This window comes from Podarcis raffonei, chromosome 11 (genome assembly GCF_027172205.1).
Source record: "Podarcis raffonei isolate rPodRaf1 chromosome 11, rPodRaf1.pri, whole genome shotgun sequence".
NCBI classification, from domain to species: Eukaryota; Metazoa; Chordata; class Lepidosauria; order Squamata; family Lacertidae; genus Podarcis; species Podarcis raffonei.
This window is the reverse complement of record NC_070612.1, coordinates 18,866,237-18,889,996: the sequence shown is the minus strand read 5'-3', so window position 1 is coordinate 18,889,996 and position 23,760 is coordinate 18,866,237.

Here is a 23,760-nt window from a genome sequence, read left to right as displayed (position 1 = left end):
AAGCAGAGGTTACAGGGATCCAGGCAGAGGGCCTTCTCAGTAGTGGCACCCGCCCTGTGTAACACCCTCCCATCAGATGTCAAAGAAATAAGCAACTACCTGACGTTTAGAAGACGTTTAGAAGCCATTTAGGGATGTTTTTCATGACTGATGTTTTAATGTATTTTTAATCTCTAGTTGGAGGCCACCCAGAGTGACTGAGGAAACCCAGCCACATGGGTGGGATATAAATGATGATGATGATGATGACCACTACATATGAATGAATTACTTCATATCAGACAGTCCGCATTGGAGACCACTATAGTTGCCCACATGCTTTCCTAGAGATGTGGACAAACTGATGTGGAGCTTTGCAAACCCCTCCTCAAGGGACATGGCTATGCAGAGCCGATCTGTGACTTGCTCTAAATTCTAGCAAATGCTTTCTAATGATGAAGTGGCAATATGTTATTGACTCCGAATGTGAAGGCTTGGGAAAGGGGGAATTACAGAAAACAAGAAGTGTTTTCAATATCAGCTGGTGCTAGGAGACACAGATAAACAACACCAAATAAACAACTTTTGTTTTGCTGAGTAGCATTAGATACTAAGGATCTGAGGTTTCTTTCCTCTTTCTTGTGTTTTATGTGCATCTCCAGCAGCCTTACTTTACTTTCTTTTTTGCTGCTGCACCAACTTTAGTGAATGCATTTTGATTAAAACAGAGAAAGAAAATGTGCAGCAGATATAACCAGGTGTGGTATTTGTGTTCTGTTGTACATTTCTCATAGTCAGCAGTGAAAACATTCACTGCTTAAACTCCCATCAACTTATAGGGGACGAGGCAGCTTTGCCCATCAAAATTTGAATAATAAAAAAGGTGTTTTAAGAGCCACTCTATTCTTCTGATTGTAAATCGTTTTAACTGGCTTTAATCTCATCTTTTTATATTGCTATAACCCACTGTGGGATCTTATGATGAAGGGTGGGCATAAAATGCACTGTGAGGATATTAGGGTTGGCATACGTCTGGAATTTTCCAGACATATCCAGAATACTGCTGTCATAAGCAGTGCCTGGGTGGAAATCGCGTGTGCAAAAAAAAAAGTTGACAGTGTTGTTTTGGGCGATTTTCCTTTAAAAAATAATAACAATTGATTTTACAAGTATAAAGCTATAACAGTACCAAATACATATTCATATTTAGAGATTTCTCTGAATCTCCAGACTTCCCACCATCCCCTCCGTGGGTCCTAGTGTCAACATTTTCAACGGCATATTATTTCATCGTCCATATTTTATATCTCTCCAGATTGCCCATAGTATTTGTTACATTACAAGTGTTATTAGAATCCTGCTAATGTTTTCATCTGCCTACAGTGGTCTCCTAAATCAATGATAACGCTTTCCCCATTCTTTGGCGGTTTCCCTTTAAAACAGCTCAAAAACTACTTCTCTTTTTTTGTTCAACAACTTTGGGCAAAACTAAAAAAAGCACAACAACTTTTCACTGTTTGAAAGACAGCAACCCTAATATGATTATTGTGAGTATTACTGCCACCGCCTTTTATGAACACAAAAAGAAGAGCTAGGATAAAACATTAAATATGACTGGACAGCAAGGCACAAAGCAAGAGCCCCACATTTCAGTGGTAGGCTACTATTTTGGAAATGGCATTGCTGGTCACAATTTCAATAAGTAAGGGACTACCAAATGACTGACACTTGATGTTTGCTCAGATATCATTAACCATGAGCTGGGCAGTCAGATGCTTCATCCAGCTGCCTTTGTCCAGCAAACATCCTGCACCTAATGATCCAAACTTAATTTTGGAATGCTCGCTCTGAATATAGCTTTCTTTTCCCCAAACCCATCTGTTTTGCTTCATTGAAAGCTCTTAATCATTAAAAAACACACCAAAAAAACAACCCTCTTAATAACGACAGCAGCGATGCGTGTAAATTATACTGCTGAGGGATTGACTCCCCATGCTGCTTCAGTGGGATGGGATCCACAGCATGTCAAATGCAGTCAGTTGCAGGAAAAATGCAGCCAGCATGTCAAAATGCAGCCTACTCTCCCCTAGAAGATTGGAGAAGATGTCTGCAACCAGCTGTTTGCCGCGTGTGCAGCTGCTGATTGTGTGTGCGGACAATGCTGTGTTCATATTGCCACATCTCATGAATAGTTGCTGTTTGCATTCTGCTTCCTGGTTTTGTTGTGCGAAAGCTTGCTTCTCTGCAAAAAAGAAAAGAAAAAAAGGAACAAGGATATTGTGTCCTGACACTTCCTGGTTTTTATCTTTCTAACCTTTGTCATTCATATCAAGCCTCCTTTTAAAAAAAACAACCCCAAAAATCCCCAATACCTCTAGGCGAATTTGTAGCATTGCACCTGCAGCAAGCATGATGCAACTGTAGGGAGGCAATGATGCAAATTTAACATTTACTTCTTTCTGTCTCTAGTAAGCCTTTGCCCTCCCTCTCAGCTGGAGCACTGTCACCTAATTCCAAATCCAGATGGATGTCTCATTGAAAGACACAGAGAGGTTTCCCCTACTATCAGGAGACCATTCCTTAGGTATTAGCTCCCACTGCCAAAATAGCAAATGATCCTTCAGGACTGTTAACCAGCAATCAGCCTAACCAAGGGATGTTTTGGAAATGTGACAATAGGACTGATGGCTTCTCCCAAAGAATCATGGGAACTGTAGTTTGTGAAGGATGTTGAGAGTTGCTGCTCTGCGAGGCGAAAACTATGGTTCTCAGGATTCTTTGAAGGAAGTCATGTGCTCTAAGTGTGCATTGAATGCCCTTTAAAGGTGTGGTGTGGATCTGCCTATAGTATAGAAAAAGAAGATACAGCAGGTTGTTCACCATCCCTGTGAAGCTTAAGTTCCTTTCAGCTTCGTAGTTTGATGGACAGCCACAGTGTGATAGTCTCTTGCATACTGTATATGTATGTGATATTGGGGGTTAGGCTTTGGGGAGAAGTGGAGACAGCTGCTCTGCACCTCACACACGCATTAACTCGCGCAAACGGTTTACTTCAAAGAGAGAGAGAAATGATATTGCTACAGGGAGAGAAGGAAATTATCACTTAGCACCTGAGTTTTCAAAGAGGGCTCCTTAGGTAGTGTTTCTGGGATGTTATGGGAAAATTAAATAGTTAGCTTAGCCCACCCGGTGAGCTTGTAGCCAAGGTCCACTGCGGTGCCAGTGGACACTTTGCCAAGGAACCCCTCGAGTCTGGTGCCCCGCATGGATTTCCAGGCATCTAACTTTGTCCTGAGCTAAAAGGGGCATCAATCTGGGCTGTCTTACAACCTCTGTACTCCCCCCTTAGGACACTTGGGCTGCAGCAGACTTTCAGGTTCCACAGCTGCCCCAGGCCTGTTCTGTCACCAGTTCTTTATTAAAACCTGCATCCCTTTCATAACCAACTTTTTTGCTCTTATTACTGGATCCGTACGTCAGATCTGTGCCAATGTCGTCTTGGCACACTGCCCCAACCTGTCTAAATCCTCCAGTTTTCCTTCCTGACACCAGAGTTCTCTTCCCATAACACGCAAGTGAAGATGGAAAGTCTGTAGAGTGAGGTTGTGGGGCTGTGTTTTGAGTCCTACCCATGGCACGCATGTCCTGCTGATGTGATCCAAACATTTTCACAGAGGTTTCCCAAGATCTTGGAACCCTGGTACATGTAATGTGAGTATGCTAAAGCTTCTCCTTTATAATTTCTGCTGATATTAATGACAGGTCCTTAGCAGGAGCACTGTTCCAGAAATATGGGAATCTAGAAAGTGGAAATCGAGTGTCTTGGAAAGCCATTGGGTTCTGCTTTCCTAATTATTCCATGTTCCTCTTCATTGCATCCTGGATCACAGATTGAGCAAGCAAGAGTCGGACTAGATGGCTTCTGATGCCCCATCTCTAGAATTTTGTTCTCTTAAGTACAGAACTCCTGGCTCTTGGCAGAGAAAATCAAGGCAGCTGACAGCTACAGGCAAACAGGTGATATAATGTGAGTTTATTCTGTTTGCTCAGAATATCCGCCGTGCCTCAGAAAGGTCAGTCGCTTTGCAGGCAATCTTTGTATCTTCTTCCCGGATGTACCGGTTTGTATTCACAACAAGGAAAGATTTGTAGAGCAAACAGACGAAGACACATCTTTGCTTCAGTTTGAAAGTTCAGGTGTTGCAGTCCTGCTATTTATGGAAGTGTCAATTACAGAAAAGAAAAGAAAGCACCTTTGTTGTTACTTATCTCTGAATTGTTCTCACCCATTCCTTCACGAGGCAAGCCCAAGCCGCACCATTGCATTCTGCCTCGCTCTGGTTTGTACCTGTCATTCTGGTCTAGGGAATGAGGGAGAAATTTGAATCAGTTTGCGTTTAGAGGTGAGTTTACCTAATCCACATGTTCCGAAACAATATGGGAACCAAAACTCAGCCATCCCTCAAAGTTTCCACCTCATACAATTGTAGAGTTGGAAGGGACCATGAGGATCAACTAGCAATGCAGGAATATGCAGCTGTCCTATACAGGGATCAAACCTGCAACCTTGGCATTATCACCACAATGTTCTAACCAACTGAGCTATCCAGACTTTCTCTGAATTTTGCAATTCATTTCTCCAGCCAAGAAACACACACAAAAATGCATTTATGGGGGGAAAGTGTGCATGTTAGTAAGGATGCAGAACTCTTTGTGCTCCATAGGCCATATCCTGATCAGGATTGGCCCCGAGGGCCAAATTCGTCAGGTGGGCAAGGTCATCCGCATGTCAATCATGTGACATCATAGAAAGGGAGGCAGCCCTGTTAACCTGTCAAATATCCCTTGCTGGAGCAATGTTAACATGGGAGGGGCTGTGCTTCAGGGAGTGGTTTGCCCAACCCCTCTCTCAAGCACCCCCTCCATTAAAGACCATTCTAAGCTTCATTGAATTGAAATGAGTGTGGCTTAGAGTGCCTTAGGGCTGGGAGCAGAACAGGCTGCTGGTCTTCAGGAAAACGTTAACTAGAGGGGGAAATCCAAATTACTAAGCCCGCATCAGTGACCTTCCTTCTCCTATGATAAGCAAGAATGCTGCTAGTCTGGATAGGCTTTAGTCACGAGTCCTGTTTTAGTCAGAATTCAAGTTCTGATACAGGGACAATGGTTCAGAAACCCAGAGAGTCAGTGTTCCACCAAGAAGGACCAAGAAGCTCCAAGCTGAGCACCTACTGCATATCTGCCTTCTTGTACGTAGTCATCATTGAAGTCAGTTGGATCTAGTTCTGCTTAAACCTAGGGTTACAGAGCATCTGAATTAACCAGAGAGTGTGTGGGCCTTTTAACCCTGCTGGGAATCCTGTCCATACATCACTCCCATCTCTTTGGCCACCCATAGAAACACCTGCTCCCTGGAAAAATTCTCCACTGGGCTTGCCCTTGTCCTCTTTCAAGATCTAGGTATGGGCCTGGTCAGCCTTCCCTGCTAGCATTTGTTTATTCATGATATGTAGCAGAAGTCCTTGCACAGCAGCAAACCTGCAAGCTTCCTCTTAAGACCTTTAGCACGCAATGTTGTAGCTGCCACAGGAAATTCACTCGACCATTAATGCGCACAGTAGATTATCCTGTTCATCCACAACTTGCTGGTTTACCTAACAATAACCACAAGTGTTCGTATGTAGATGGCTTCAAGCGTGCAGTGGTTGGAAAGACTCTCGCATGCCTGCTGCATTTCAGTTTTAGTGACGTTTCAGCTCGCAAATTAGCAGAGGTAAACAACTTGTCCCAATCAGAGGATGCTATGGTGAATGCAAAGGAGCACACTTTGTACAAATGAAATGGAAGCGGTCTCTGTTGGTTAACAGTCCACAAGGTACACTTGGTAACAGCAGGAACTAGAGTAGGCTGTACAATTTGGGACCATAGGAAGCTGCCCTGTATAGAGTCAGCCCATTGGTCCATCCAGCTCAGTATTGTCTTTGCAGATTGGCAGCAGCTCTCCAGGGTTTCAGGCAGTCCTACTTGGAGATGGTGGGGATTGCACTTTCTACATGCAAAGCAGATGCTCTACAACCGAGCTACAATCCATCCCCTAATTTCAATAGGCAACCTAGAACATCTCCAGTTTTTCTGATGTAGGGGCATCTCAAGCCTATGTGAAGAAGGAAAATGCTATACTCTCTCTAGCATGAACGATTGAAGTGTTTCTATATATAAGCAGTTATTGAGGGCATAAAGTACCAACTTAAGACCCCTGTGAAATAGGATTTCTTGACACTTTGATAGATTTTAACGATTGCAGCAGCCGTCCTAGGTACATTTACTTGGGAATAAGCTTCACTGAATTTACTTTCAAGGAAATAGGACTGTACAGGGGGCTGCCTCTGAAGGTGATCTGGAAACTTCAGCTGGTGCAGAATTCAGCCAGGGGCGTAATGGGGTGTGTGTGTGGTCTGCCCCGGGTGTCATCTCTGAGGGGGATGACAAAATACCCCCTGGGTGGATTGCTGTGCCACCCCCCTGGGCGCCGATCGCCCCTGATGGGACCAGCCGCAGGCTCCACGCTGTCTGCCCGCTGCCTCTTCCCCAGCTGTAGGGCAGATGAGGCCCCTTGGCACATCCCATCCTATTCCTCCCTAAGAGCACTGCACGTCCAATCCCTATGGGCGCTGCGCCCCCTATGGGTGGTTTGCCCCACCCCTATGGGCGGTTCACCCTGTCCCTGGGTGCGCCATTTGCCCAAGAGGCTTCCTTTGCCACTGAATTCAGCAGCCAGGTTGCTCACCGGAGCAAGATGGTTTGAACATTACAACACCAGTCCTGGCCCGACTGCACTGGCTGCCAATTAGTTTTGGGGCCCAGTTCAAAGTGCTGGTTTGGACCTGTAAAGCCTTAAATGGTTCAGGGCCACAATACCTCAAGGACCTCTTCTTCAACCCTGACCCTGCCACCACCATCTCCTCCAATTTCTGGTATAGTCCAACAAGTACCATGTACCAATGCAATTCCACTGTATGTTTAGATTGGCTCTGCGATCCCTTGGGATGCTGACTTAACCAAAGGGTTGCTGCTGTTGCTGTTGCTCCCATGGCACCCAAAATTGTTGCCTGCCCATGTGGGTTGACAGAAAGGAGCCTAGAATAGTCCCTTTCACTTCACGGAAAAGAGCAATTTGTCAGCATGCTCAGTCCTCACTGGGCTATTTCCAGATGTCTGGCCCCACCCATCCCTTCAAGTTCTTTTTTACTTCTGCAAACCTCAGAGGGTTCCTGGACACTGGATGTCCCAAATCATCATGTTTGCTTTGTTTTATTTTACAAACCAGACTTTCCTCTTTCTTTTGCGTACGGATACTTCCAGTTTTTGATTTTCTGTTTCAAATTGAGTTATTCACTATTCACTAATTTCTGCAAACATTTCCACTGTGTGTTTCAGATCCCATTATTTTTTATCCCAAACATTGACTTTTATTTGCAGAGCACAAAATAAACAATTAGGGTTAATGTTGTCAATGTTAACCTTTGCTTTAATGCCATGCTTACATGACAGTGCGCTACACTTGCCAAATAGCCCATTAGAAGTCGATGTCAGTGGACTGGGATATTCCATGATAAAAATAACTACCTTTCATAGCAGATGGCGCTAAATTGACTGGGGGAAACCCACAAAACAAATCCATAGCCTGAGCATTTGATTTCTAAATGACGGTCAAAATCAGCAGGGCATGATTCAGCAAAAGGTAATCACTTTAAGCCCATGTGATTTCAATGCAAAAATTAAGCATGCAAGTAACTTTCAGCAGCTAAGTTCAATGAAGTTAATAAATAAATGCCTTTTATGTCTTCTGATACTGTGCTTTACTAGATGGAACAATTCTATGCTGCTTTTTTGCTATTTTGAGGTTGCATTTTAATATTGTATTTTTCTCTTTCAATTTTTTTGTAGTCCAGTTCAAGAACATATGTTATTGGGCAGCCATATAAATATTGTGAAAATAAATAAATAAATGTTGAACTTCCACTGATTTGTAGACATATTTCAAGGGTACAGTTTGTCAGCCATGTTCTTGGGCTGTAGCCTGTCGGTTCTCTTTTTGGTGGAGGGTGCAGAACATTGTTGTACTCCAAATTCCATTAGCCAATGGGCAGGAAAGGTTTTCAGCACCCAGAGGGCAACACGGTCCCCATTCCACAGCCTACAGGAAAAGCTGATGATTTATGGCTTATTCAGATACTACACCACCAAATGTTTGAAACCAAAAGAGGAGCTTATATTTATGGTAACTTCCCCAAAAAGTCAATGTCAGACACTGAAAAGAGAATGAAATAGCAAGTTTCAAAGAATGGCTAAATGTGGTTATTCACTTACTCCTAATAATTCTACGCCACCTTGCAACCAAACAGGTCCTTCAACTTAAAGCAGGCATGTCCAAAATCCGTTTCAGGGATCCAATCCAGCCCGCCGGTTGGTCTAATCCAGCCCCTGCAGCAGTTTATTTCCTGGGATAAAATCCCCCAAAAAGCTCAACAACTTTGGGGTAAAATCATAAAAATACCCAACAACTTCAATCCTAAAAAAAGGTCAACAACTATGGTCGGCCCTCATGCATGTTCACTTCATCAAATCTGACCCACTTTGAAAAAAGTTTGGGCACCCCTGTCTTAAAGAAAGGGCATCATAATCCTATTCCCTTAAAAAAATAATGTGACATTATGAGAATAATAGGTTGTAGCTAATGTTACTCATAGAGTAGATCCATTGGGCAATGAAGTGCTTTCCCTAGCACAAGGCTTTGCATTTGTACAATGGGGCTGTTCTTCCCTCTCCTTTCCTCACACAACCCCTGCAATCTCTCCAAATCTTCCCTTAAAGGCCGGGGAAAACCCCAACACAGTAGAAGGAGAGCACAGCCAAATTTTCTTGCACTAGCAGGAGCACTTCTTTGGATACCACCCAATAAAAAGCAATGGGCACAGATTCAGGGGGGTCTACTCTGAGTAAAATTTAGTCTGGTAATTATGTATTTTGAACTTTTTTACCAACAAAGGTCCAGAGTATGGATGCCATATCATGAATTAGAGCCCAGCCCAGTTTGTACTTACTGAACCCATCTTGTCCGGGATTCAACATGTGCCCAAGCTATGACTCAGTTCTTCTTGTGAAACTGTCTGAACTTGGATTAAACCCAGATGCGTTGTGGGTTGCAGCATTCAGAAACACAGTGCGATGCACGTTCAACAAAGCAAATAAACCTGTTTTGACTTCCACCCTTAATTAGGCTCATTTAGCATCTGGAGCAGTGTCTATGTCATTAAATGAATCGGAAGGGATGGGGCAGTTGCTACAGTATAATCCTAGCTCAAGTCACATTTACTATTCCACCATGAGGCTGCCAAATCTGGAGTGAGCAATTGTGTGGTAGCAATGAGTTGCACTGACAGGTGGCTGCAGGGTAAAGTGATGTCACAATCTGTTTGGCGCATACTGAGCAGATCTGCTCAAGCCATTTTAACAGCTCATCCATCCATTTATTTTTTACTACTTACAAAATTTCTCTTCTGCATATTTTTAGATGCACTTATGATTGATAGACACATTTTTGTAAGCAACCTCCACTAATACAATGTATTTTTGTGTGCTATCTTCACTCATATATGAGTATTTATACACATTTCTTCTTATTTGTGTATTTATGTACATATTATTAGGCAGAACAACTGTGACACAGCATTCGGTGAACGATGAATTTTGAAGGACAGCTGAATCTGGGTTCATGTATTGGTTAGAGAACAGTAAATTGGGTAGTTTCTCATTTAAATGTAGTCAGTCTCTCCTCTAGGCTAACATCCCCATAATCCTTCCTCATTGCTGAAGGACCTCATTGCTGAAGAATAAAAATGACTTGAATCAAAGAATTGTAGAGTTGGAAGAGACCCTGAAAATCATCTAGTCCAACTCCCTGCTGTGCAGGGATATGTAGCTATCCCTTATGAGGAATCGAACCTGCAACCTTGGTATTATCAGCACCACGGTCTAATCAACTGAGCTATCCAGCTGACTTGTACACAGCATCAGAACCACCAATGGGCAAGGCCAATTTGTTCTGTTCTTTTCTGTTCCACCCTCTTCTCTCTCCCCCCTCTCTTCCACCTCCCTCTCTCTCCCTCTTCCTTCCTGATCACTCTTGCTAGAGGTATGAACTTTTTGGTTGCAGAGGACTTTCTCCTCACTCCTTATTCCATCCCTTTCAGGCACCTCCCCATGTTTCCCCCCCCCTTCCCTCCTGCCTTTACTCCCTTTGGGTTCTCTCACCCATTAGAAATTAGACAGAGCTACAGCTCTGTCCCTGAAGACCTCCAGCTTAGAAGAAGATGCTCCTTCTTTTATGAAATCAAGCAAGGTTGCCACCCTGTTGATGAGAAATCCCTAGTAAGAGGCAACTCAGAAGGCAATGAAATTTCTGTTTCAACCCCAGGGATTTGTGGAAGCATTTGTGGCTCTGGTGATGGTTGTGATGTAAGCTCAAAGGGTGACGTACAATGACTCCTGCAACCTACAGTAACATTAGAGATGTCAGACCCTCCTTGCAGACAGACATATTAATGAGGAGGATATATATTTATCCACAAAGACTTGGCTGCAGACAAAAGACCATCAGTGTGCTGCAGAGAATAATTTAATGTTCTACCATCTGCCTGAAAGGTTAGTAATAAACTATAGCAATATGAAATGAAAGGAAACCCTCATTCATAATTGCAATAACAAAAGGTTCTGGTTTCTCTTCAAAAGAAGCTTCATAAATGATTATGCGCACATCCACCAGCACCAGAATCTAATTAATAATCAGTTACTTTTAAGAGATTGGGAAATCGAGTTTGTTTGGGGGGTTCCATGCTCCCTGTTTGACAGATAATGCAATAAAAAGGCATAAAGGCACAATGTCAGGTAGTGTTCTCTCTCTCTCTCTCTTCTCTCTCTCTCTCTCAATATATTTTTTTGTGTTTTGCTATCTCAGCACAATTTCAAGCACAGGAAATTGGAAGATAGAGCAAAATTGGTTTCCCAAACGCCGCCGAAGATGGGATCATTTAATTAAACTGTAACAGAGCACTGCTTCATGGGGCAGGAAGGTTTGCTTTACCATTATTTTTATTGTTATCCTAAATGCTAAAACGTTTCAGGTTATTTGGAATGAAGATAATTTAATCCACGTTTGAATCTTCTGAGCTCTGCAAGTGTACTGGGCTGCCCTGTCTGTCACAGGCAATGAAGCTTCCATTTTGACATCCTCTAAAAGCTTCCCAATTTTGTTCAAATTTTCCCTTAAAATTAAATTTCATCCTCCTGCTTCAGTTTAAAAGGCTTTATAAAAAACACACCGTGGTAGTAAGTTCCAGGCCAGGCTTTTAGAATATTACATTTATAGTCCACCTTTTCTCCAGCATAGAAATCAAAGAGCTGTAGGTGGGATTCCCAATTGGTCTTTGGTCTGAACACTAACCAGATCCAGACCTAGTTCACTTCAGTTCAGCAAAGTTGCCATGCCTTGTGACTTCAGGATATTCTTTAACAAGATCAGCTTGTTTGCAAGGAGAATGCACTGTGGGTGTTTAAATGGGTTTGCCATGCTAAATATTAACACCGTGCGAAAGGTAGATTTTTTTCTCAATAGTACATAATAAAAGCTAGAGAAGCATTTGCTAGTTATAAAAAATCATATTATGTCTTGGTGCCTTATTTTGTTTTAGTGCCATCATTTTTTATATTGATGAAGGCTTGGGTCCTCAAAAGTGGCCTAGATCTCTCCAGACCTGGGGGGAAGGGGAAGGGACTGAGAGGATATATGATTTAGATCTTCCAGTATTAAAGGGCTGTCACATGGAAGATGGAGCAAGCTTACTTTCTCCTGTTCCAGAGGCTAGGACCTGAACCAATGGTTTCAAGTTACAAGCAAGGAGATTCCGACTAAACATCAGGAAGAACCATCTAGCGGTATGAGCTGTTGGACAGTGGAAAGGACTCCCTTGGGGGGTTGTAGACTCTCATGGGAGGTTTGTAAACAGAGATTGGATGGTCACCTGTCATGGATGCTTTAGTTGAGATTCCTGCATTACTAGGGGTTGGACTAGATGACTGTTGGAATCCCTTCAAACTCTACCATTCTATGATTTTATGATTATCTGGTTCTGCCGATGAGTACTGCTCACTGTGTAGGGACCCAAAGGGGGTGTATGTGTCATAGAAGCACCTCAGTTTTTGAATCCCTGCCCCCCAGGAAGCATGAATGGCTCCAACATACATAGGTTTTCACCCAGGGCAGTGGCAAGATTGGGGCTGTGCTGGTGCAACAGTGGAGAAAATATGGTTCTGTATATCCCTGGCCTGCCCTGCCCAACCCATCCCCATTCATCCCTATCCTAGTAACCTTCAGCAATCCTATTGGAATGGTTGGCCTGTCCCATGACATGGGCCAACACTAAACAACTTGGAAACAGAGGCGGAGCAAGCCGGTCGGGCGCCTGGGGCAGCGCGTGTGCCCTGCGCCCAGGGGTGGGGCCAGCCGCCCGTGGGGTGGGGCCATCTGGGGCAGGATGCTTTACGGGGCCTCGGAGGAGTCTACCTGCCTCCTTCCACTCAGGCACCCTACAGCTGGGGGGAAGGCGGCGGGCAGACTGTTTGGGGCAGTGCAGAGCCTGCGGGCGCCCAAGCCACTGTGTCACCACCAGGAAAGACGCGTGGGTCTGGTGCGCTGCAGGCCCCGCGGTGAGTGCCGCCTGGCATTTTGTCACCCCCCTCAGTGGTGACACCCGGGGCATACCACCACCACCGCACGCCCTTCCTCTGCCCCTGCTTTGAAATGCTAAGCAAGGCATAGTTAATCTCTAGCCTGTGAATAACGTCAACCAGATGCTTCTGGCAAATCACAAGACATGGAAGTGAAGGTTTGGTAACATCCTGCTGTTTGTCTTCAACTACCCCTGGAGTAGTTCTTTGGAGATTCTTGGTCATCTCATTCTTTGTTAAACACCAAAGCACCACTTTTATGAATGCATCACTCTCCAGGAATATAGAATTTCCTTTTGGGGGAATATCGCCTTCACATCCTTTGATGCTTTTGGAGATGCAATGCTGATTTCCTGGAAGAAAGACTCTTTGACAAATTAAAAATACCAAACTCAATTTAAAAAAAAGAAAAAGAAAGAAAGGAGAAGAAAATAGCAGTCTGCACTCAATGCTTTTATCCAATGCACACAGCTTAGGCCTCAGACAACAAACAAAGCACAGAGGAGGAAGCTAATGGCCTCTGGCATATACTCACCAGGGAGTAATGAGGAAATTCTTAATACAGAACATGAATCTGTATTTGCATTGCCAGCAATTAGGTCATAGAGTCTCAGAGGATTTCAAATAGTAAAGCTGTACGAAATGGCTTTCTTTTCTCTCTGGATGGGTTTCTGATATGTTCATACTCTGTTCCGTGGGAGTCTTGATGGGCTGCAGTTACGTCAACCACATGCTATTCAGCTCTGTGAAATTGATCTTCCAGCAATTTTGGGGTCTTCCTAAAAAGCAGGTGTTCTGGTTTTTCCTTTTTGAAATATGGCAACCCTGCCTTCAGAAGCCACAGCTCCATATACAAGCCCCTCTTGCTTCCCTCTCCTTATGAATTAACACCGCCCCCCACCCCTCCACATTGTATCAGGGAAGCCTTTTCTGGCTGTTCCAGTCTATAATGCCTGCATATATCTCATGTGTTTTGATTAAACACTGATCACGTGCCAATTGTGCCTTATATCGGCAAGTGTAATCATTCCAAACATTTGGCACATCAAGTTGTGGCATCATGATCCAAGAGCACATCACTTAATACCTCTAATGTGTTTGTCTACTGTTCCATTGATCAAAGCTTTTTCTGCATGCGATGCAAGGATCTTCTCAGCTTTTGACCCTTGATGTTTGACACCTGAGATGTTTCGCTGGAAGAGATGAGCAAACTTGGCTGTCAAACTATTGCTTGCTGAAATGACTCAAAGGAATATATTAGCCTTTCTGGAACACAAGTCCTAGAAACTCTCAAGCCTAAGTACTAATCACTTCCTTGGAAGGAAGTCCCATTAGATGTGATGTTGAAATAAAGGTAATCAGGCTGAGACACTGTTACGGTAACTCTAGCCTTTGATGTAATAGCACGATGACCCTGAATGTTCCTTGTGACGATTTCATTTTTGAATTGGATCTGGTGAATTTTAGCAGTGCTATCTCATGTGTGTTTTGCACAAAAACAAGTCCTTTTGTGTATAATGGGGCTTATCTCCCAGTACGATCAGCACTGGCAGCAAAAACACCAGCAAGGTTGGGGAAGAGGACGAAATTACCATCATTGTCACTCCAATCTCGAGAGAGAGAGATAATGGAGGTAAAGGTAAAGGGACCCCTGACCATTAGGTCTGGTCGTGGCCGACTCTGGGGTTGCGGTGCTCATCTCGCTTTATTGGCCGAGGGAGCCGGCGTACAGCTTCCAGGTCATGTGGCCAGCATGACTAAGCCGCTTCTGGCGAACCAGAGCAGCACACAGAAATGCCGTTTACCTTCCTGCCAGAGCGGTACCTATTTATCTACTTGCACTTTGAAGTGCTTTCGAAATGCTAGGTTGGCAGGAGCAGGAACCGAGCAACGGGAGCTCACTCCATCGCGGGGATTCGAACCGCCGACCTTCTGATTGGCAAGTCCGAGGCTCTGTGAAATTTATAGCCTGGTGAGAAGACCCTCTCAGCTTCATTTAAGCCAGGATACTGTGGCCCTCTGGAATGCAGCAAGACAAGGACTAGTAACATGGGTGATGATGATTTTGGATTGTTAATTTTGTTTTTGTTCTCCCTATGTACAAGGTCTAGATTATTGAAATATTGAATTTATCCTATGTTTACTTCATTAATTTCAGGGGACCCTGGGCCCCCAACACACACACACACACACTCACACACACACACACGCCTCCAAAGTGGTCAAGCTATATATTTATGTCGCTGCTATTCAAAAGTGGCTCTGCTGTCCACCCACTGCTATAAAGCAGCCTGCCAACAGGGCAGCAAGTAAGATAACTGGGCTGGGTCAATGAGAAATCCTGTGCTCTTGTGGCCCCCACTCAATGTTCAAACTGGTAAACTTCTGGTACCAGGCCTGGCTGAATTGCTGGCTTTGAATTTATTTATATGATTCAATACAAATAGGCTTTCCCCCGCATTGTATATTGGGATAATAATGATTATTATTTATTATTATTTATTTCTATACCACTTTAATAAAAATCTTAAGCCGTGTACAGCATATTACTGGTAAAATCATCAATAAATAAAACATTAGGAGCCTCTTCAGTAGAGCTGGTGAAGTACAGTGGTATCTCAGGTTACAGACGCTTCAGGTTACAAATGCTTCAGGTTACAGACTCTGCTAACCCGGAAATAGTACCTCGGGTTAAGAACTTTGCTTCAGGATGAGAACAGAAATCGCGCCACGGCAGCGGGAGGCCCCATTAGTTAAAGTGGTACCTCAGGTTAAGAACAGTTTCAGGTTAAGAACGGACCTCTGGAATGAATTAAGTTCATAACCAGAAGTACCAATGTATAGGAATTATGGATTGCTTTCGTTTACTGTGGAAATGTGGTATATATATGAACTAAACAAGAATATAAGAATCATAACTTGAATCTGCTGGGTCAGGCCAGTGGCCTATATAGTCCATCATCCTGTTCTCACAGTGGCCAACCAGTACCTGACTGCATGGCCTTTCAGCATTCTCCAGACATTGCAATATACGATGTGGGTGGCACTGTGGGTTAAACCACAGAGCCTAGGACTTGCCGATCAGAAGGTCGGCGGTTCGAATCCCTGCGACGGGGTGAGCTCCCATTGCTTGGTCCCTGCTCCTGCCAATCTAGCAATTCAAAAGCACGTCAAAGTGCAAGTAGGTAAATAGGTACCACTCCGGCGGGAAGGTAAACGGTGTTTCTGTGCGCTGCTCTGGTTCACCAGAAGCGGCTTAGTCATGCTGGCCACATGACCCGGAAGCTGTATGCCAGCTCCCTCGGCCAATAAAGTGAGATGAGTGCTGCAACCCCAGAGTTGGTCACGACTGGACCTAATGGTCAGGGGTCCCTTTACCTTTACCTTACTTGTCTTTGAAGAACCATACTCGGCTGAAATGTCCAGCTTGCAGGGAATAGCCTTGGAAGTGCTAAAACAGAGTACCCGTTCTCTGGAAGTAGGGTTGTCTTGCCAAGCTCCTCATTTTCTGAAAGGACTTGGCCACTAGTAGCTGGGGGTGGGGAGGGGACAGCTTCAAAAGAACCTGCACATTCCTTTCTATGTTTGGGTAACCTAGTTTTGGGAAGAGAAATGTCAAACAAGTCATTTTAACTTTGATAAGGCCCAGTGGACATAAAAATGTTCCCATGTTTGAATCACGTAAGTTGGCGTCTTATGTAGGAATATCGAATTAAACTTTATTTGTGCTTGCAAGTGAAGTTCTTTAGCTAGTCAGATCAAGGTCACTCGTTTCAGCGCCAAAGCACACTTGACCCCATAAAGACGAATGACCTTTCCATCAGTGAATTGGGGAAGAACTTGGTGTGACTGTCCACATTCTTAGGGTAGAATTCAGCTTAGCCCTACGTGGGGGTGTGCATGTGGGTAATGAGGTCTGTTGATGCAATGAGATTTTCCACCCTCTCCTCCTGCTATGTGGCCTTTGTTTGCCTGCTAAATCTCTTCTTGGAGTTATTCTAACCCTCCAGAGTAGATTTAGAGGGCGTGGGTGGAGGAAAGGCAGGGGAAGTCCCATTGCTCAAGCAGACCATGTTCTGTGCATCTAACAACTTAGTTGAATGCCTCCCTTGGTGATACAAAAGATGCAGGCTATAGACTTGACTTGGACTGGAACCCCAACTCCACTTTCCTGAGCCTCATTGAAATAAATAGGGCTTAGTCCTGAGTAGGTGTGTGTGTGTGTGTGATAAGGCATTGCTTTACATTTTGCTCTGTATTTATCACATTTCCATTCTGCTGCAGTTCATCTTCCACCCAAAAGCACATCATTCATTTTACTTCCCACTGTGGTGAAATTTCACAGCTTACGTAGTTTATGTCATTACAGTGGTACCTTGGGTTAAGAACTTAATTCGTTCTGGAGGTCCGTTCTTGACCTGAAACTGTTCTTTACCTGATGTACCACTTTAGCTAATGGGGCCTCCTGCTGCCACGGTGTGATTTCTGTTCTCATCCTGAAGCAAAGTTCTTAACCTGAGGTATTATTTCTGGGTTAGCAGAGTCTGTAACCTGAAGCGTCTGTAACCCGAGGTACCACTGTAATCACCTAAATTATGTAAATTATGTGGTCGTTAAGTTATTCCACCACATTCATTTCAGTGCAAAGGAAACACAATGCCTTTGGGGAGAGGGAGGGACACACACTATTAACTAAGTATTGTTTGTGGACTGAAAGCACACAATTCCTACACTTCCGGGTTGGCGCCATTGTTTAATGGCGGATTCCCTCCGAGCTCCGGAGGGAATCGGCTCCGTAGCGTCTGGGTCTGGCCGCTGCGGCGAAGCGGAGACCCTTAAAATCACAGGCGCGGATGCCTGTGAACACAGAGACTCGGCGGGCACCATTCGCGCCCCCCCAATCCGCGACGGAGCCTTTTTAAAGGCTTCGGAACGGAGGCAGGGTGAGGCGTGGTGCTGAGAGTACTCCCTCGTCTACGGAGTGAAGCCGCAAGCCATTGACAGAGAGCGCCAACTTCTTCTAAGATCGATTGGACTGCAAAACATCAACCCGTGAGTAATACGGAGATTGGAACCTTAAAAAAAAATTTTATTTTGGATCTGGAACGAGCGGGAAGGGGCTAAAAAGGAAGTCCACCCCCCCTCTTTGTAAACAATTTAAAGCAAAGGACCGGGCAGCTAAGGTCGAGAGAATCTGTTTCTTGTTTTTTAATAAAAGATCTTGACTTCACGGTTTTGACATTATAAGAAGATTTACTGGAGGATAAAAAGAATTTTGGGAGCTGAAATTTCACCCCCCCCTAGACCCGGGAACGTCCTATGAGAAAGCCTGCTGTATTGAAGAGTTTGACAGCTGTCAAGTGAGCTGTCAGTCAGCTAGTTGTCAGCTGGAAAAAGAGAACATTGTTTCTGCTGTTTTTGCTGGTTTATTCGGTATAACTTGTTGAAAATAAGGAGTGCTGATACAAAATAACTGGACTTTTGGTTTCGAGCTGAAAGGAATATTAAGGAACTAAAATCCCCCTAGAGGGGTAATAGGGACACTACATCACAAAAATGGCTGGAGTATGTAAAATTCAAGCAGAATTGGACAGAGCATTTGTTCTCCTGGGAAAGTTACAAGATGAATACAATGCTTTGTCTACAGAGGTTTCAGTACTACACTGGACAGTAAACAACAGGTTTGAGCTTGATAAGGACTTGAAACAGGAAACTCATTCAACTGAACAAACAAATGAAACTGAAAGTGTAGATACGATGGAGCAATATGTTGTTTTTGAAGAAAATGAAGGAGGAGCTGGAAGTTTGCAGGAGTCAAAGGAGAGTTGCAATATGAGGCCTGACATGATGATAAGAAAGGACAATAAAAATTGGATGCGGAAAGCCTGGTCTGAATGGGAGTCTGAAAAATGGAGAGATCCCCTTTGGAGGAGATCGGAAGACCTGAGGATTACAAATTTGTTGAAGGTGAAAGTTGGAGCTTTGGGGACATGTGGATTTGAAAGAAATTTGAAACAAGAGTTGGAGTACCCCAGAGGCTTTGCTTTTAAGTATGGAGGACTGGCTGGAAGCAACATGGATCCTGTTGGGCCGGAGCCTCTCCGAGACTTGGGGTTTAACATCAAGGACTATCAAAGAGACCGGCAGAAAGGAACTGAGAGAGATATAAGGGCCTCGGACGTGAGATCTCCAGGCTAAATAAATAACATAAAGACTGATGGATATTGGTTGGGGACTGGAACCGGGAAAAGGGTGGGTGGAGGTTGGGAATCCAAAGGGTACATAAGTATAATTTGCTTTGTTTTCTTTTATAGTTTGTTAGTTGTATGGAAATTGGGAAAATCGTGGAAGGGAAATTTTGGTCGACTTTAGGAAAAAGGTTTAAGAATAATTAATGAGGTATAAGTATTGATGTGTAATTTTGATAAGGTAAAATTGGTTTTTTTTTTCTTTTTTTAAATTAATTGAAAATAAGGCTGCTAAAAATAAATTGAGGAAATGGAAAAAAGAAGTAAAGTAAAATAATAGTATGTTAGAACAAATGTTCAAGCTAAGGTGAAGAAATAAGTTAAGGACTTGCTGAATTGACAATTTAAATTAGAATACAAGAAGGGGAGGTGTGAGGAGGTCTGAGAAATAAGGTTAAGGAAAATAAGTATTTGAAACTTTATGTGTTTTTTCTTTTTTTCTGTTAAGTCTTGAAGTTTATGTATTTTTGTGTGGTTTTTATTTTGTTTATTTTTTTGTTTTTTTGATTGTTATACGTCTGTTGAAAATACCAATAAATATTTAATTTAAAAAAAATGAAAGCACACAATTCCTGAGTGCTGCACACACAACTGCATTGAAGCCAATCATATTCGTTGCATTGATTCCCAGTCTGGACATGGGATGAACAAGTGAACACCTGCCATTTCTGCTGTTGTTTCTGTTTTCATTAGAATTTTCCAACTTCCTTACATCTGAGTAGACATGGTCAGCCCTGTGATGTTATACTGCTTTCCCCCGAAATGCTTGCTTTATTCTTATTTCACATAGCAGAACACAGTCCTGCTATGTGTGATGCAATAGAGCTGCTTAGGTGCTGGTGCAGATTGGTGGTGAGGTCAGGGCTCACATGACCACTAATGTCGTTTGGTGTTCATTTCTGGTTCTTGGCATTTATTTATTTGATTTGTAGACCGCCCTTCATCTGAAGATCACAGGGCAGTTCGCAACATAAAAACACATGATAAAAAGCACAAAATATGCAATAAAAACAAGAAGAAACGAAACCAATAACCCCATTCCCCCCACCCCCAATCTTCCAATATACCCTGCACAGAATGGGGAAGGATATGGAACAAATTGGTGTGTTTTTTTACAATAGCGTGATGCCAGGAAAAAACAGCACACTGGTAAGCACTTTCAATAGGGAACAACACACCCTCAGGAAATCTTACCATTGCAAAAAATGAATATCTGCATTAGCAAATAAATGCCCTGAATGTGCAATACCAACCAGCGTTTGGGCTAAAAAAAATCACCCTGATGATAATCTCTGACATTTCAAGGCGAATCTCTGCACTTGTCCTCTCCAATGAGGTGAACAGGAAAGCCCTGCTTGTTCTGCAGCAGAGAAAAAGAATATGACCAAGTCTTTCAGACAAAGCTGGCTCTAAGTTCAAGAAGACACTTGGCAAAATGCCCACTGATTGGGTCCCAGTGATGAGATTCCTTAGTAGCAGTGGTGGGGAGCCACAGAACGTTGGAATTTTCTTGCAATGCACTGGAGCAATGCTCTGTCAGGAGCATTGTGGGAAATTTAAAATAATGGCTTGCAGACTCAACTAGGAGTAAGTGGGCCAGGCAGGACCCTGAGTGCTGGTGGTTCTGGGTTTCTGGGACCCTTCCACCTGCTAGAGGATGTTCAGAGCTGACCTTCAATCTGCTTCCAGATCCATCTTATGCGATCACATGGGCTCCCCAAAACAAGCATAGATAACTGGAGTGATTCAGGGCTGCTAAAGGGGGTTGTGGTGGTTGGGCAGTAAGGAGAGGAGGGGAGAAGGAAGTGGTGCAGGCAAGATTCTCTGCCTGCATGTCTCCATCTCTCCCACCTCGCCACCAACCTTGTTTCTGTTAGAATTCTATTAGAATTCCTGCTCCATGACTGCAGTCATGGAATTGTTGTCTTTCACATAACGGTATATGTTTTGACTCCACAGAGTGGGAAGTGACGGAGACAGGATGTTTGTGTTACTAGGTTTATTGTCCTTTGCTCATTCTCTTTGCTGTCTGATGTGTGTGTGAGAGAGGGAGGGAGCCATGTTGCAGTGCTCCGTGTGTGTTTATATGTAAATAAAGTAGATTAGCCAAAATGCTGAGTTGCTGAGGTCTGTTACACAACTGGGCAAACTCTGCAGAACCCTAAGTGTGCCGATGTCTGTTGGCATCGGTCGCTGTGATGTTCGGGCTGAAGAAAGCTTTTGAAGCTTCTGAACAATCGACCAGGAGGGAGAGAACATGCCAGTTGGGCATTTGTCTCTGCCAGGGTCCTACTCAAGTGTAGGCTGAGCCCCACCTCACCACCAACCATGTTTCACCAGGGTGCTGAAACTTGTCCTCCAATTTCCTGAAAACTTTCTTCCCTGAAAAAGAGGATCCTGTCTTTCTGTCTTATTCACAAGGCGCCTTAGAATGTCTTTAGAATTTTGATAGCTCTGGAGCTCAGAACTGTGTGTCTTTTTGTTTTCGTTTAACCTTTTCCCAGCACTCTAGCGCTTTCCTGCCTACCTGCACTTCCTGATCTGAAAAATGCCCCGTGGGAATTCTCTCATAATGTCTTCCACGAGACTTTAATCAAGGTAAAGAAGCAGGCTAGAGCCTGTCTGAGATTGGTGCACTCGCTGATCTCTGTTTTTTTTTGTTTTGTTTTTTTAATTAATTTTATTAGGGTTTATAGAGAAAAATGCAAAACTATATCAAATATATTTTCCGCTTCTTTTGTCCAGACTTGGACTTTGATCTAAATACAATATTTAAAAAAACCCAGAAAGAGAAGGGTGGGGGAGAGGAAGAAAGGAATAAAGAAAGAGAAAGAGAGAAATAAAGAAAAAGAAATTTAAAAGAGGTTAAAATAGTAAGAGAGAAAAATAAAATTCAGAAAGAGACTTCCGATTCTTCATCTGTCCACTATATATAAACAATATTCACTTCATCCACTTCAATATAACACCCAACAAAGCCACTTCCTATCTCGTTTCTATCTCATTTCTGATCTTGTTTCCAAGGGAAGTCTTTTTTGTCATTGTAAAAAATATTATTGCACTAATTTATTTAATAGTAAAAAGGCCTCACTTTAACCTTCCAAACCTTAACAGATGTCAGGGTGCGGGCCTCCCCTCCACCCACCCACCCACTCGCTTCTTGCCCCCTGTCCGTACACAATCGGTTTCTGCCCCCTCCACCCGCTACCCCCTCGTCTCTCCTACCCGCCTGCCTGTCTGCTGGCTCAGACGTGCTCAGAAATTGTGCAGAAAGCTGGGAGACATGATGGGAGAAGAGGGAGAGGCACCTAGCTGGCAGGGAGGTGGCTGCCCAGGGGAGGGAGGGTAGGAGGTGCCAACTTGTAGAAAATATTTGGGGGGGGGGCTGACCTCCCTTAAATTTTTGTTTGGGGGACCAAAGGGACCAGGGCCCCAAAGAGTTGGCACTTATTCTTCTTGACTTGCTATAAGCATCTGGTTGACCATTATGAGAGCAGAATGTTGGATGAGATGGCACTTGGGCCTGAGAATTTCTCTGATATTTTCCCACCCCTTTGGTTCTTTTCAAATCCAGTTTATCTTCTCATTAATTGATTAATTACCTGACATTCAGAAGACATCTTAAGGCAGTCCTGTTCAGGGAAGTTTTTAATGTGTGACATCTTAGTGTATTTTTGGTCTTTGTGGAAGCTACCCAGAGTGGCTGGGGAAACCCAGTTGGATGGGCGGGGTACAAATAAATTATTATTATTATTATTATTATTATTATTATTATTATTATTATTATTATTAAAGCACAGAGGAGAAGATTTCCATATGGCACTAGAAGTAAACTGTTTCTTGTTTTTTTTTACAAAAAAATCAAAAATCAAAGCAAAGCAAAGCATTTCCAATATGGGTTTTAATCTCCTCTCCACTGAAGTCAGTAGCAAAGCAACCAGTGATTTTAACAGGACTTTAACTGTACACCCGGGGGATTGTGCTGATTCATGAGTTTAAGGCACCAGTTCCTGACTCAGCGACACAAACCCTTTGCTGACTGATGCCAAAGGGACATAGAACTATCCATTATGATTCCATGACAGAAAATTCTCAAGGTGATGAAAGCGTGAATCAAATAATCTGCATTTTGAGTGTTTAGTCATGTTCTGCAAGTGGTTAAATAAATTAACCTGGCACTGTTTCAGAAAAGAACTTTCAAAGAATGGTGTGATTCAGAGATGATGCAAAGGTTTCTGAAGTTACAGCCAGCCAGATAGTTTGCTTTTGGTGATAGTCAAGACTGGAGATTTGGTACTTCTGGAAAGGCTGGAAGAGCGGGGGGGGGGGGGGGGCGGCAGCGAATAAGCAAGCTTTTTTCTTCCAGGTGGGGTGGGGGGTGGGAACAACAAATAAAATTATGGTATTTATTTGAACATCAGTGCTGAAGTAGTTTATTGAAAACTCAGACTTCAAAAACGGAGTTATCTTTGTGGTTAGGCAAGGACAATTACTGGAAACTGGGAAGAAAGGAGCTCATGGTAGCTGGAAACAAGGCTGACTCTACCATTAGGCAGAATTAGGAAAGGATGTATAGATACCGGTATGTGCAGTATGCACAGAAATAAAAGGTAAAGGTAAAGGAACCCTGGATGGTTAAGTCCAGTTAAAGGCAACTATGGGTTTGCGGTGCTCAACTCGCTTTCAGGCCGAGGGAGCCGCATTTGTCCACAGACAGCTTTCTGGGTCATGTGGTCAGTATGACTAA